The sequence below is a fragment of the Carlito syrichta genome, unplaced genomic scaffold, assembly GCF_000164805.1.
Source record: "Carlito syrichta isolate Samal-C Ts95f unplaced genomic scaffold, Tarsius_syrichta-2.0.1 Scaffold310819, whole genome shotgun sequence".
Taxonomy (NCBI): Eukaryota; Metazoa; Chordata; class Mammalia; order Primates; family Tarsiidae; genus Carlito; species Carlito syrichta.
Window position 1 is genome coordinate 32,168 of NW_007254915.1, and position 10,942 is coordinate 43,109.

At 39.0% G+C, this 10,942-nt stretch overlaps 1 pseudogene across 2 annotated transcripts in view; it reads right to left on the reverse strand.

Moving 5' to 3' along the window:
• Positions 1-9,995: 9,995 nt before the first annotated feature.
• Positions 9,996-10,942, reverse strand: part of LOC103270921 — a 1,269-nt pseudogene continuing 322 nt past the window's right edge. The window contains exon 2 of one of the 2 annotated variants that reach the window (XR_002482559.1): positions 9,996-10,656. The product of XR_002482559.1 is annotated as a serine/threonine-protein kinase VRK1 pseudogene, transcript variant X2 (transcript). Of the gene's footprint in view, positions 10,877-10,942 lie in introns of those variants that run through there. The other variant, XR_505012.2, reaches the window with a different exon arrangement.

Consider the following 10,942-nt stretch of genomic DNA (forward strand, 5'->3'; position numbering starts at 1 on the left):
TCCTGTGTTTTCCAAGATTCTTATAGTTTGAGGTTTTACATTTAGGTCTTTGATCCATTTGGAGTTGATTTTTGTGTATGGTGATAGGTAAGGGTCCTTTTTTCATTCTTCTGCATGTGGTCATAGTTTTTCCAGCACCATTTACTGAATAGTTTCCTCTCTCCCAAGTGGGGGAAACTAAGGTTTTGAAATTGAGGTTTTTTCCTTCTGGAATCTCTATTCTGTTCCATTGGTCTATATGCCTGGTTTTGTACCAATACCAGGTTGTTTTGATTATTGTAGCCCTATAATAAAATTTAAAGTGTGATGTCTCTTGCTTTGTTTCTTTTGCTGAGGATTATTTTGGCTGCTTGTGATTGTTTATGTTTACATATGAATTTCTGTATTGCCATTTTCAGGTCTGAGAAGAATGATGTCAGTAATTTAATGGGTATAGTGTTGAATCTGTAGTTTGCCTTTGGTTGGGTGGACATCTTAACAATGTTGATTTTTCCAATGGAATATTTTCCCATTTGTTTCCTTCATCTTTGGCTTCTTTGAGCAGTGTTTTGTAGTTTTCATTGTAAAGTTCTTTCACTTCTCTGGTTAAGAAGATGCCAAACTCTTTTTTGTTTGTTTGTTCTTTTGGTGACTATTATGAATGGGATAGTGCTTTTCATTTGGTTCTCAGCCTATTTTTTTTTTGAGCTGGAGTCTCACTCTGTGACCCAGACTGGAGTGCAGTGGCCGCTCCCAGCTACTGCAGCCTTGACCTGCTGGGCTCCAGCGATCCTTCCGCCTCAGCCTTCCGAGTAGCCAGAATTACAGGCATGTGCTACCATGCCTGTCTGATTTTTTTATTTATCGTAGAGATGAGGTCTTGCTGCCCAGGAGGGTCTCGAACCCGCGGGCTCAGGCAATCCACTCACCTCAGCCTCCCAAAGGTGCAGGATTACAGGCTGAGCCACCGAGCCCAGCTCTCAGCCTATTTTTTGTTGGTGTATTAAAAAAATGTGACTGAGACTTTGCCTAAGTCCTTTATCAGTGCAAAGAGGTTTTTGATAGATTCTCTTGGATTTTTGAGGTATAGGATCATATCATCAGCAAAGAGGGATAGCTAAACTTCTTTTCCAATTTAGGTACCCCTGATTTCCTCCTCTTATCTCATTGTTCTAGCTAGGACTTCCAACACTATGTGGGTTGGAGGGGTGAGCAAGCCTTGTCTTATTTCAGTTTTCAGGGGAAATGTGCTGGAGACCAGCTCCAGCTGGGTTCAGGGTACCCCAAAGTTGGAGACGGTGTCGGCGATTGGGGGGAAGAAGAGAGAGAAAGAAAGAGACTGGACTCCAGTCTAGTGCAGAAGCGATGTGTGAAAGCCAAAATTGCAGTTTGTGGAAGAATGGGAGCAATGAGCTTCTAAAGTTAGCTTGTGTTCGTCCCGGTCTCAGAGTTTTTATGTTTTGAGCTCACAGGAGCTTAATCTGGTTAGTGCTGAGTAGAAAGGGGGAGGAAATGGGGTCAATAGCTTCTGAATGCATCCTAGTGGTCTCGGGGTCAACGGCCCTTCTTGATCCCTAATGCTCAGTGGGCCTCCGTGGCCGGCTCCCAACAGAAATGCTTCCAATTTCTGTCCATTTAGCAATATGTTGCCTGAGAGTTTATCATAGATGGCTCTTACTATTTTGAGGTATATTCTCTCTATGCCAAGGGCTTTTATTAAGATGGGATGCTGGATTTTATCAAAAGCTTTTTCTGCATCTAATGATGTAATCATGTGGTTCTTGTTTTTACAACTTGAGATATATTTAATTACGTTTATGGTCTTGCAAATGTTGAACCAACCCTGCATCCGGGGGATGAAGCTACCTAGACATGGTGGATAATTTTTGAGATGTGTTGTTGGATCCAGTTTGCTAAAATCTTCTTGAGTATTTTTCATCTATGTTTATCAGGGATATTGGCCTGTAGTTCTCTTTCTTTGTTGGATCTTTACTTGGTTTGGGTGTCAGTGTGATGTTAGCTTCATAAAATGATTGGGGAGCATTCTTTCTCAGTTGCCTGGAATACATTCAATAGGATTGGTATGAGCTCCCCCTGTGTGTTTTGTAGAACTCTGCTAGAAGTCTTCTGGTCTAGGGCTTTTTTTGTAGGTAGTTTTCTTATGATGGAGTCAATTTCCTGGGTTGCTATTGGTCTATTTAGGATATCGATTTCTTCTTCTTTCAACCTTGGGAGCTTGTGTGATATCAGAAAGTCCTCCATTTCATTTAGGCTTTTGAGTTTGTTTCCATACAGGGGTGTATAGTAATCTCTGATAATTCTTGTAATTTCTTTGTGATCAGATATGACCTGATCTTTTGCATTTCTGATTGTGTTTATCTGGGCTTTTTTCTTTTTCTTGGTCAGTCTGGCTAGGGGTCCATCAGTCTTGTTTATCCTTTCAAAGAACCAACTTTTTGTTTTGTTGTTTTTTTCTATGATATTTTTATCTTCTACACCCTGTGTTTGGTCTTTTACTTTGGTGATCTGGATTTTTCTGTTGAAGTTAGGGTTTTGGTGGTCTTGCCTTTCCAGCTCCCCTAGGTGATTTGTTAGGTTGTTAACTTATTCTCTTTTTATTTGCTTGGTGTGTGTTCATAAAGCTACAAATTCCGCTGTCAGTACTGATTTCATGGCATCCCACAGATTTTGATAAGATGTTCCTTCATTTTCTTTTGCTTCCAGGAACCTTTTAATTTCTGTTTTAATTTCTGTGTTTACCCAGTAGTTGTTCAGCATCATACTGTTTAGTGTCCATGTCTTTGTGGGTTTTGGGGGAATTTTGTCAGTGGTGATATTTATTTTTATTCCACTGTGTTCTGAGAAGGTGCACTGCAGTATTTCAATCTTATGAAAATTGTTTATGCTTGATTTATGGCCGAGGATGTGGTTGATCTTGGAGTATATTCCATGTGGTGATGAGTAGAATGGATATTCTGTGGTTGCTGGGTGGAGTTTTCTGTAGGTATTACTAATATATTGGTCAAGCATCAAGTTGAGGTTCTGGATCGCTTTGCTGATTTTTTTGCCTCAGGGATCTATCTGGGGTTCTTAGTGGTGTATTCAGCTATAATAGCATTAGAGTCAATAACTTTTTTTAGTTTACTTAGTAACCGATTTATAAAAGCTGGTGTTCCTGTGTTGAGTGCATATATGTTTAGGATGGATTTTTCTTGTTGATGGGCAGCCTTGTCTTGTTCCAGTTTTCAGGGGAAATGCTTCCAATTTCTGTCCATTTAGCAATATGTTGCCTGAGGGTTTATCATAGATGACTCTTACTATTTTGAGGTATGTTCCCTCTATGTCTAGGTGTTCAAGGCTTTTTATCAAGAAGTGATGTTGGATTTTATCAAAAACTTTTCCTACATCTAATGATATATAATCATGTGGTTCTTGTTTTTACATTTGTTAATGTATTTAATTGCATTTATGGTCTTGCAAATGTTGAACCAGCCTTGCATCCTGGGAATGAAGCTACTTAGTCATGGTGGATGAGGAGTAATAGTGTCCTTCATTATCTTTTTAAATTTTTGATAGCTTAAAGGTTGTTTTGATATTAAAATCATGACTCCTGTCTTCTTCTGTGGTCCATTCACCTGGAAATTCATTTTCCATCCTCTAACTTTGAATCTGTGGGCATCCTTTATGGTGAAATGTGTTTCCTGGAGACAGCAAATTGCTCAGTCATGTGTTTTTAATCTGTTTGCCACTCTGTGTCTTTTCAGTGGTACATTTAGCCCATTCACATTCAGGATGATTATTGAAATGTGAGAGTGTCTCTGTCATAATGCTCTTGTAAGGCTATTTTGCTTTCATTTGGCTTTTGTGTTCAAATATGTGTGTGTTTTCATTTTTACAGGTTTTTATATGTGTGTTCTGCTGCTTCTGTGTTAGTTTGTGATCTTGTGAAGAATATCTTTCTTTTGTTTCTTTTTCTTCTATGCACAGCACCTCTTTAAGCAGCTCCTGTAGAGGTGGTTTCAAAACAACATTCTCTTAGGGACTGGATGTCTGGGAAGGATTTTCATTCTGCCTCACTGATGAAGCTTAGCTTGGTTGGGTAGGAAATTCTTTGTTGAAATTGTTTATCTCTGAGAACATTAAAGATTAGAGTTCAATTCCTTCTGGCCTATAGTGTTTCTGCAGATAAGTCTACAGCAATTCTGATTGGTCTCCCCCAGTATGTAGTCTGATCTTTTTCCTTTGCTGCTTTTAGGATTTTTATTTTTATAGCTACTTTGTGTAGGTGAATTACTATGTGTCTAGGGGTTGGTCTCCTCATAAGATGTCTTGCAGGGGTTCTCTGACTATTTTGTGCTTCTATAGTTATCTTTCAGGCCAGATGAGGAAAGTTTTCTTGAATGACCTTATGAAATATTTGTTCCAGGGTATTTTATGTTTCTCTTTCTATTTCAGGCATTCTGATCAGATGTAGGTTTGGTTTCTTGAAAAAAATCACACATCTCTTGGAGAGTTTTTCTTCTTTCTTAAGTTTTTTTTTTCTATATTTTTAGTAGATTGGGTTAATTCCATATTTTGGTCTTCCAACTCTGAAATTATTTCTTCTGCTTAGTCAATTCTGCTTCCCATGCTTGTGAGTTTGTCATTTATTTCTTGGATGGAGTTCTTTATTTCTGTTATTTCTAAGTATGCTTTCTTGAGTTTGTCCAGCTCTGTGCAATTTCATTTAGTTTTAGCCCTTGTGTTTCTTGATTGTTATTAATTCCATCCAATGATTCTCTGATCTCTGTAAGTACCTTCTGGGTACTGTTGTTCTTGGAGATAGCCATTGTTTGTGCCCCAGTAGCTGTTCTAGCACTGACTCTTTGCTAGGGCTCTGTTTGCCAGCAGATCTTCATTGGTTTTTCTTCATTTGTAGCAATTCCCCTATCTTTTTCTTTAATTCTGTTGCTCAGTGGAAAATGGAAAAGCAGTCACTTTTTATATTTGCTCTATCTTTTGTCCTTCCTTAACCCAGGGCTCTGGGTTTGGGGGTGGAGCTTTGTGCTATTTGTTTACAATTTTGAGCACTCACTAGGGGATGAAGGGACCTGCGAGGATTCAGAACCTATTGAGAGGTCATAATGTTTGCTATCTAGTGAATGGGACAGCTGGGACTTGCTCTCTGTTTCTGTGCAATTTGACCTTATAGTGGGTATGCTTGCACAGTCCCTGAGTTCAAGACAGGGAATAAGAGGGAAAAGAGGAGAGAAGGAGAGAAAAAAGGGAAAGGAGGATAAAGTAGAAAGAAAAATAGAAGAAGAAAAAAGAAAGAAAACACACACAAAAAAGAGAAAGAACCAAGAAAGAGAAATAGAAGAGGAAAGAAAAGAGAAAACCACCAACAAACAAAGCAACCAAACAAGATAATCAAACAAGCAAACTAATACTTCCACTAGCTTCTTATGGGTCAGTTCCACATTCTGTGTCTATCACCCAGCAGCTGAGTGGAGGGTAGATCATCTGGGGTTCTGCATCTGCCTTTACCCACCAGGGCTTGTACACTGGGGGCAGGCGATGCTCTGAGGTCACAAAGAGCAGCCCCAGTGCAATGCAGAGATCAGCGCCAGATCTCAAGATGCAGTTCTGCTGTTCTGAAGAGGCTGTTCTGAAGAGGCTGACCTGAAGCGCTTCTCTGCCCAGGCATTAGAGAGTTTGCTCAGTTTCTCTGCCAGAAGCTATTGCTCCCTTCCCAGCAGTTATCAGTCTCTGGATCTCAGGACCTGGTGGCAAGGTTCTGAAGCCCAGTTCAGGCTCAAGGTAGGCTCTCCCCACTGTTTCCTTGTGAGTCTGCCTCAGGTTCCCTCCCTGCATTCTTTCCACAGCACTCACTGTCACTGTTCAGCTCGATCCAACAGATTTTCCAGGGAAAATCTAAATTTTCTGCTGCTCCTAAATTGTCTGCTGCTAGATATTCCAATCTAATTGCATGCATTTGTGTTTGGCCCAGTGTGGGGATGTGGTATCTGTCTCTCCAGTATTGTGCACTTGGGGTGTCTTATCTGGGCAAACAATGGTCGAGTTCAGAGGGGTGCAGAGATCACCCCTTGGTCTCAGGATGCAGGCTGCTCAGAATTGGGCAAGATAAAGCAGGTCTTTGACCAGTCCTGGGACAACCAATGGCAGCGGTCTATGTTTTTATTCTTTGGCGGGGCTTACTTCCAGATTTACTCCTTGCATTTTTGATGTCCCTGCTGCCTTTACCTGGCCTGTTGCTGCAGGTGGTGGTGTGGGTCAGTTGACAACTGATCTCTTTTGCCTTTTCCCAAAAGATACCCTGGGGATGGTGGATTTTTCTGCATGTAGCAAGTGCTGAATTAAGAGCAGTGGCAAATTGTAACTGTTTCTGCAGGGGGTCCCGTACTTGATCCTGTATCTCTCCTTAGTTGGACATTCTCTCACACACTTGCACACAGACACTGATTAGTTTTTTGTGCACTCGCCCATGCAGAGACCCTTACACTCTGACTGGATCTGATGCCAACTTGCTCTTCCTCCCAGGAGGGCGTTCCTTAGGTTTTCTTCTAAGATTCTCATAGTTTGAGGTTTCACAATTAAGTCCTTGCTCAATTTTGAGTTAATTTTTATATATCATGATAGGAAGAAATATTGTTCCATTCTGCATGCAGTTAGTCAGTTTTTCCAATATCATTTGCTAAATATGGTTTCCTTTCCTGAATGTTTTTTTTGTTTGCTTTTGTTTTTTGTTTTTTTGAGTTGGAGTCTCACTCTGTCGCCCAGACTGGAGTGTAGTGGCCACTCCTGGCCACCGTAGCCTTGACCTGCTGGGCTCCGGTGGTCCTTCCGCCTCAACCTTCCGAGTAGCTGGAACTACAGGTGCGAGGTACCACGCCCGGTTAATTTTTTGATTTACTGTGGAGATGAGGTCTCACCAAGTTGCCCAGGCGGGTCTCAAACCCGTGGGCTCAGGCAATCCACTCACCTCAGCCTCCCAAGGCTCAGGATTACAGGCTGAGACACCGAGCCTGGCTCCGAATGTTTGTTTTTGTCAGCTTTGTTAAAGATGAGCTGGTTGAAGGTATGCAGTTCTATCTCTGAATTCTCTGTCCTGTTCCATTGGCCTATGTGTCTCTTTTTTCTTGTATCAGTACCATGCTGTTTTGGTTACTGTAGCCTTATAATAATGTTTGAAGTCTGGGATTATGATGCCTCCAGCTTTGTTCTTTTTGTTGAGGATTGCTTTAGCTATTTGGGCTCTTTTTTCCTCCTTGAATATGCATTTCTGTATTGTCTGTGAATAAAGGTGTTGGTAATTTGATAGGGAATGGAGTGAATCTATAGATTGTCTTAGGTACAATGGACATCTTGATATTGATTCTTTGTATCATCTTTGATTTCTTTGAGCTGTGTTCTCATTGTAAACATCTTTTACCTCTTTGTATAGATGGATGCCAAGGTTTTGTGTGTGTGTGTGTGTGTGACTATTGTGAATGGAATTGTGTTTTTTATTTGGTTCTCAGTCTGCTTATTGTTGGTATATAGAAATGCAACTGATTTTTGTGCATAGTCTTTGTATCCTGAGAATTTACTGAAGTCATTTTTCAGTGTGAGGAGGTTTCTGACAGACTCTGTAGGGTTTTCTAGTAATAGAAGTATATCATCTGTGAAGTGGTATAATTCAACTTCCTCTTTTCCTATTTGCATACCCCTAATTTTTTCTTCTGCTTGATTTCTCTGGACTTTCAATACTATGTTAAATACTATGTTAAATAGAAGTGGTGAGAGTGAACATCCTTGCCTTGTTCTAGTTCTTACGGGGAATGTTTCCAGCTTCTGCCCATTCAAGTATGATGTTGGTTGCAGGTTTGTCATAGATGGTTCCTAATATTTTGAGGAATGTTTCTTTGATGCCTAGGCATTTGTGTGTGTGTGTGTGTTTTTTTAATCAACAAGGGATGTTGGATTTTATTGAATTTTTTTTCTGTGTCATTGATATAATCATGTGGTTCTTGGTTTTACACCTGCTTAAGTACTGTATTACATTTATTGATTTTCATATGCTAAACCAGTCTTGCATCCCAGAAATAAAACCCACCTGGTCATAATGGATGATCCTTGTGATATGCTGTTGGATGCAATTTGCTAGGATGTTGTTGAAAATTTTTGCCTCCATGTTCATCAGGGAAATTGGTGCTAAGTTTTCTTTCCTTTTTGGGTTTTTGCCATTTTGGGGTATCAGGATGATATTGTCTTCATAGAAAGAACTAGGGAGAATTCCTTCCTTCTTGATTGTTTGGAATACTTTCAGTAGGATTGGTATCAGCTCTTTCTTGTAAGTTTTGTAGAATTTAGCTGAGAAACCACCTGGAACCATCTGGTTCAGGGCTTTTTTTTTTGGACAGAGAGGTTTCTTATTGCTTAGTTGATTTCTTGGATCATTATTGGTCTGTTTAGGGTTTCACATTCTTCCTGTTTCAATCTTGGGAGATTATGTGTTGCCAGAAATTTCTCCAATTCCTCTAGATTTTCTAGGTTACTCAGAGCTGTTTGTAATAATCTCTGATAACATTTTGGCTGTAACATTGCCTTTTCCATTTCTAACTGTGTTTCTTTGAATTCTCATTCTCATTCTCTCTCTCTTTGTTAATTTGATCAGGTGGTCTGTCAATCTTATTTATCCTTTCAAAGAATCAGCTTATCGTCTTGTTGATCTTTTGCATAATTTTTTTCATTAAGCTGTTAATTTATTTTGATGATTTCTATTGTTCTACTGATTGTGGAACTGGATTACTCTTGTCTTTCCAGATCCCTTAAGTGTGATAGTAGTCTGTTTACTTGAGCTATCTCTATTTTTTTGATGTGAGCATGCAATGATATAAACTTCCTTCTCATCACTGTTTTCATGGTATCCCAGAAGTTTTGGCATGTTGCATCTTTGCTTTCATTTGTTTTTAAAAACCTTTCTATTTCTGTCTTGATTTCTGTGTTAACTAAAAAGTTATTCAGAAGCATGTTGTTTAATGTTCATGTATTTGTGTGTTTTAGGGGAATCTTGATGATGATATTTATTTTTATTTCACTGTGGTCCAAGAAGATGCTTGGTATGATTTCAGCTTTTGAAATTTGTTCATGCTTGATTTATGTCTGAATATGTGGTCAATCATGGAGTATGTTCCATACTGAGAAGAATTTATATTCTGTGGTAATTGGATGAAGTGCTCTGTAGGTGTCTATTAGGTCTAACTGGTCAAGTGTCAAGTTAAGGTTATAGATGTCTTTGTTAGTTTTTTGCCCCAGTGATCTTTTTAAGGAAGTAGTGGGGTATTAAATTCTCTGTTTATAATTGTATGACTGTCTTAGTTTAATTAACAACTGTTTTATAAATCTGGGTATGCCTATGTTCAGCATATATATTCAAGATTGATAATTTTTACTGGTGGATTTAGAATTTTATCATTATGCATTGCCTTCACTGTCCTTTTAAACTTTTATTGGTTTAGAATATATTTTGCCTGTTATAAGAATAGGTACTATTGCTTTTTTTTTGTTACTTTCCATGTGCTCAGAAGATCCTTCTTCAGTTCTTTACCTTGACTCTATGGATATAATTTGCAGTGAGATGGGTTTCGTGAAGGCAGCAGAAGGATAGATTATGCTTCTTTATCCAATTTGCCACTCTGTGCGTTTTGAATGGCACATTCAGTCCATTCATGTTTAAGTTAATTACTGATATTTGGGGGTTTGTTCCTGTCATATTTTTATTAACAGATGTTTTGCATTCTAAGATTTGTGGTTGATTTTTTTTTTTTTTTTGTATCAAACAAAAGAGACAGACTTTTATTTTAAGTTTCGCATTTCCTTAAAAGTGAGGACTCTGTCACACATTTTTCTCTACTTTGCAAAATGTACAATGATTAGAAAAGTGCATGTCATAGTAATTTTTCTTAAATGTACCCCCAAACCTCAAAACACACACAGCTTGGAAGAGCTTAAAGAGTATAACCTGAAGATTTTGGAACTGCATATATTAGCCTTTAATCAATTGTACAAAATATTTATTTTAATAAAAAAGGTGTATGTTTTTCAAAGACATAGGCATCTAATTATTATTCCTACCCCACAAGACTCACATGAAAATAAAACACTTCAAATAGAAAAGGAGAAAAAGGTCAAATGAAAAGGATGGTTCACAGCTTTTGAATTACTTCTGGACTCTCCTTCTGGTTCTTGAACGGGTTTGAGTGGTCTCTGTCTGAGCATTTGAGCATTCCATATCTTCAACACTAGATTCTGCGCTTTCTTCCATTTCTTTCTTTCGCTTAGTCATTGTTTTTGCTTTCAAAGCTCCATTCTCCACAACACTGAGGTCCAGTTTGCCATCATCCTTACTTCCTATGGCTTTTAGTCCTTGCAAAAGAATATCTCGCAAATTCTGATAAAGAGGTTTTTCAGTATAGTCTAGTAGTTTCACTGTTTCCATGTATTTCGCAATTTCACCTGGTTTGTTTTTCTCGGGAAAACATTTGTCCATCAAACCTGCAATATTTTCTCTGTATCTAATTTTCGAATCTCTGACATAATTAGGATCTTTCAAATTATCCTCCCAAGGAAGATGGCCCGTAAGCCACTGGATCATGCAATAACCAAGGATTTCCAGATCACCACGTCTTGATGGGGCCACGCCATTGTGCGCGTCAATGCTGGTGAATTCAATAGTGCCATCGTGACACCTTTTGGGGTCTTCTTTGTACTCTTTATGAACGCCTTCTGGGCAGTACCGATAAGCAAGTCCATAATCGACCAAGTACACCTGGTCGGGATTCTCGTGGCTCAGAAGAAGATTTGAGGCCTTGATGTCTCCATGCACATACTCGTGCTCGTGAATATACTCCAGGATATCCAGTGTGGTTGATTTTTATAGTCTATAAACTACTATGCATTGTGATGGTCGGCCTTCACTTCT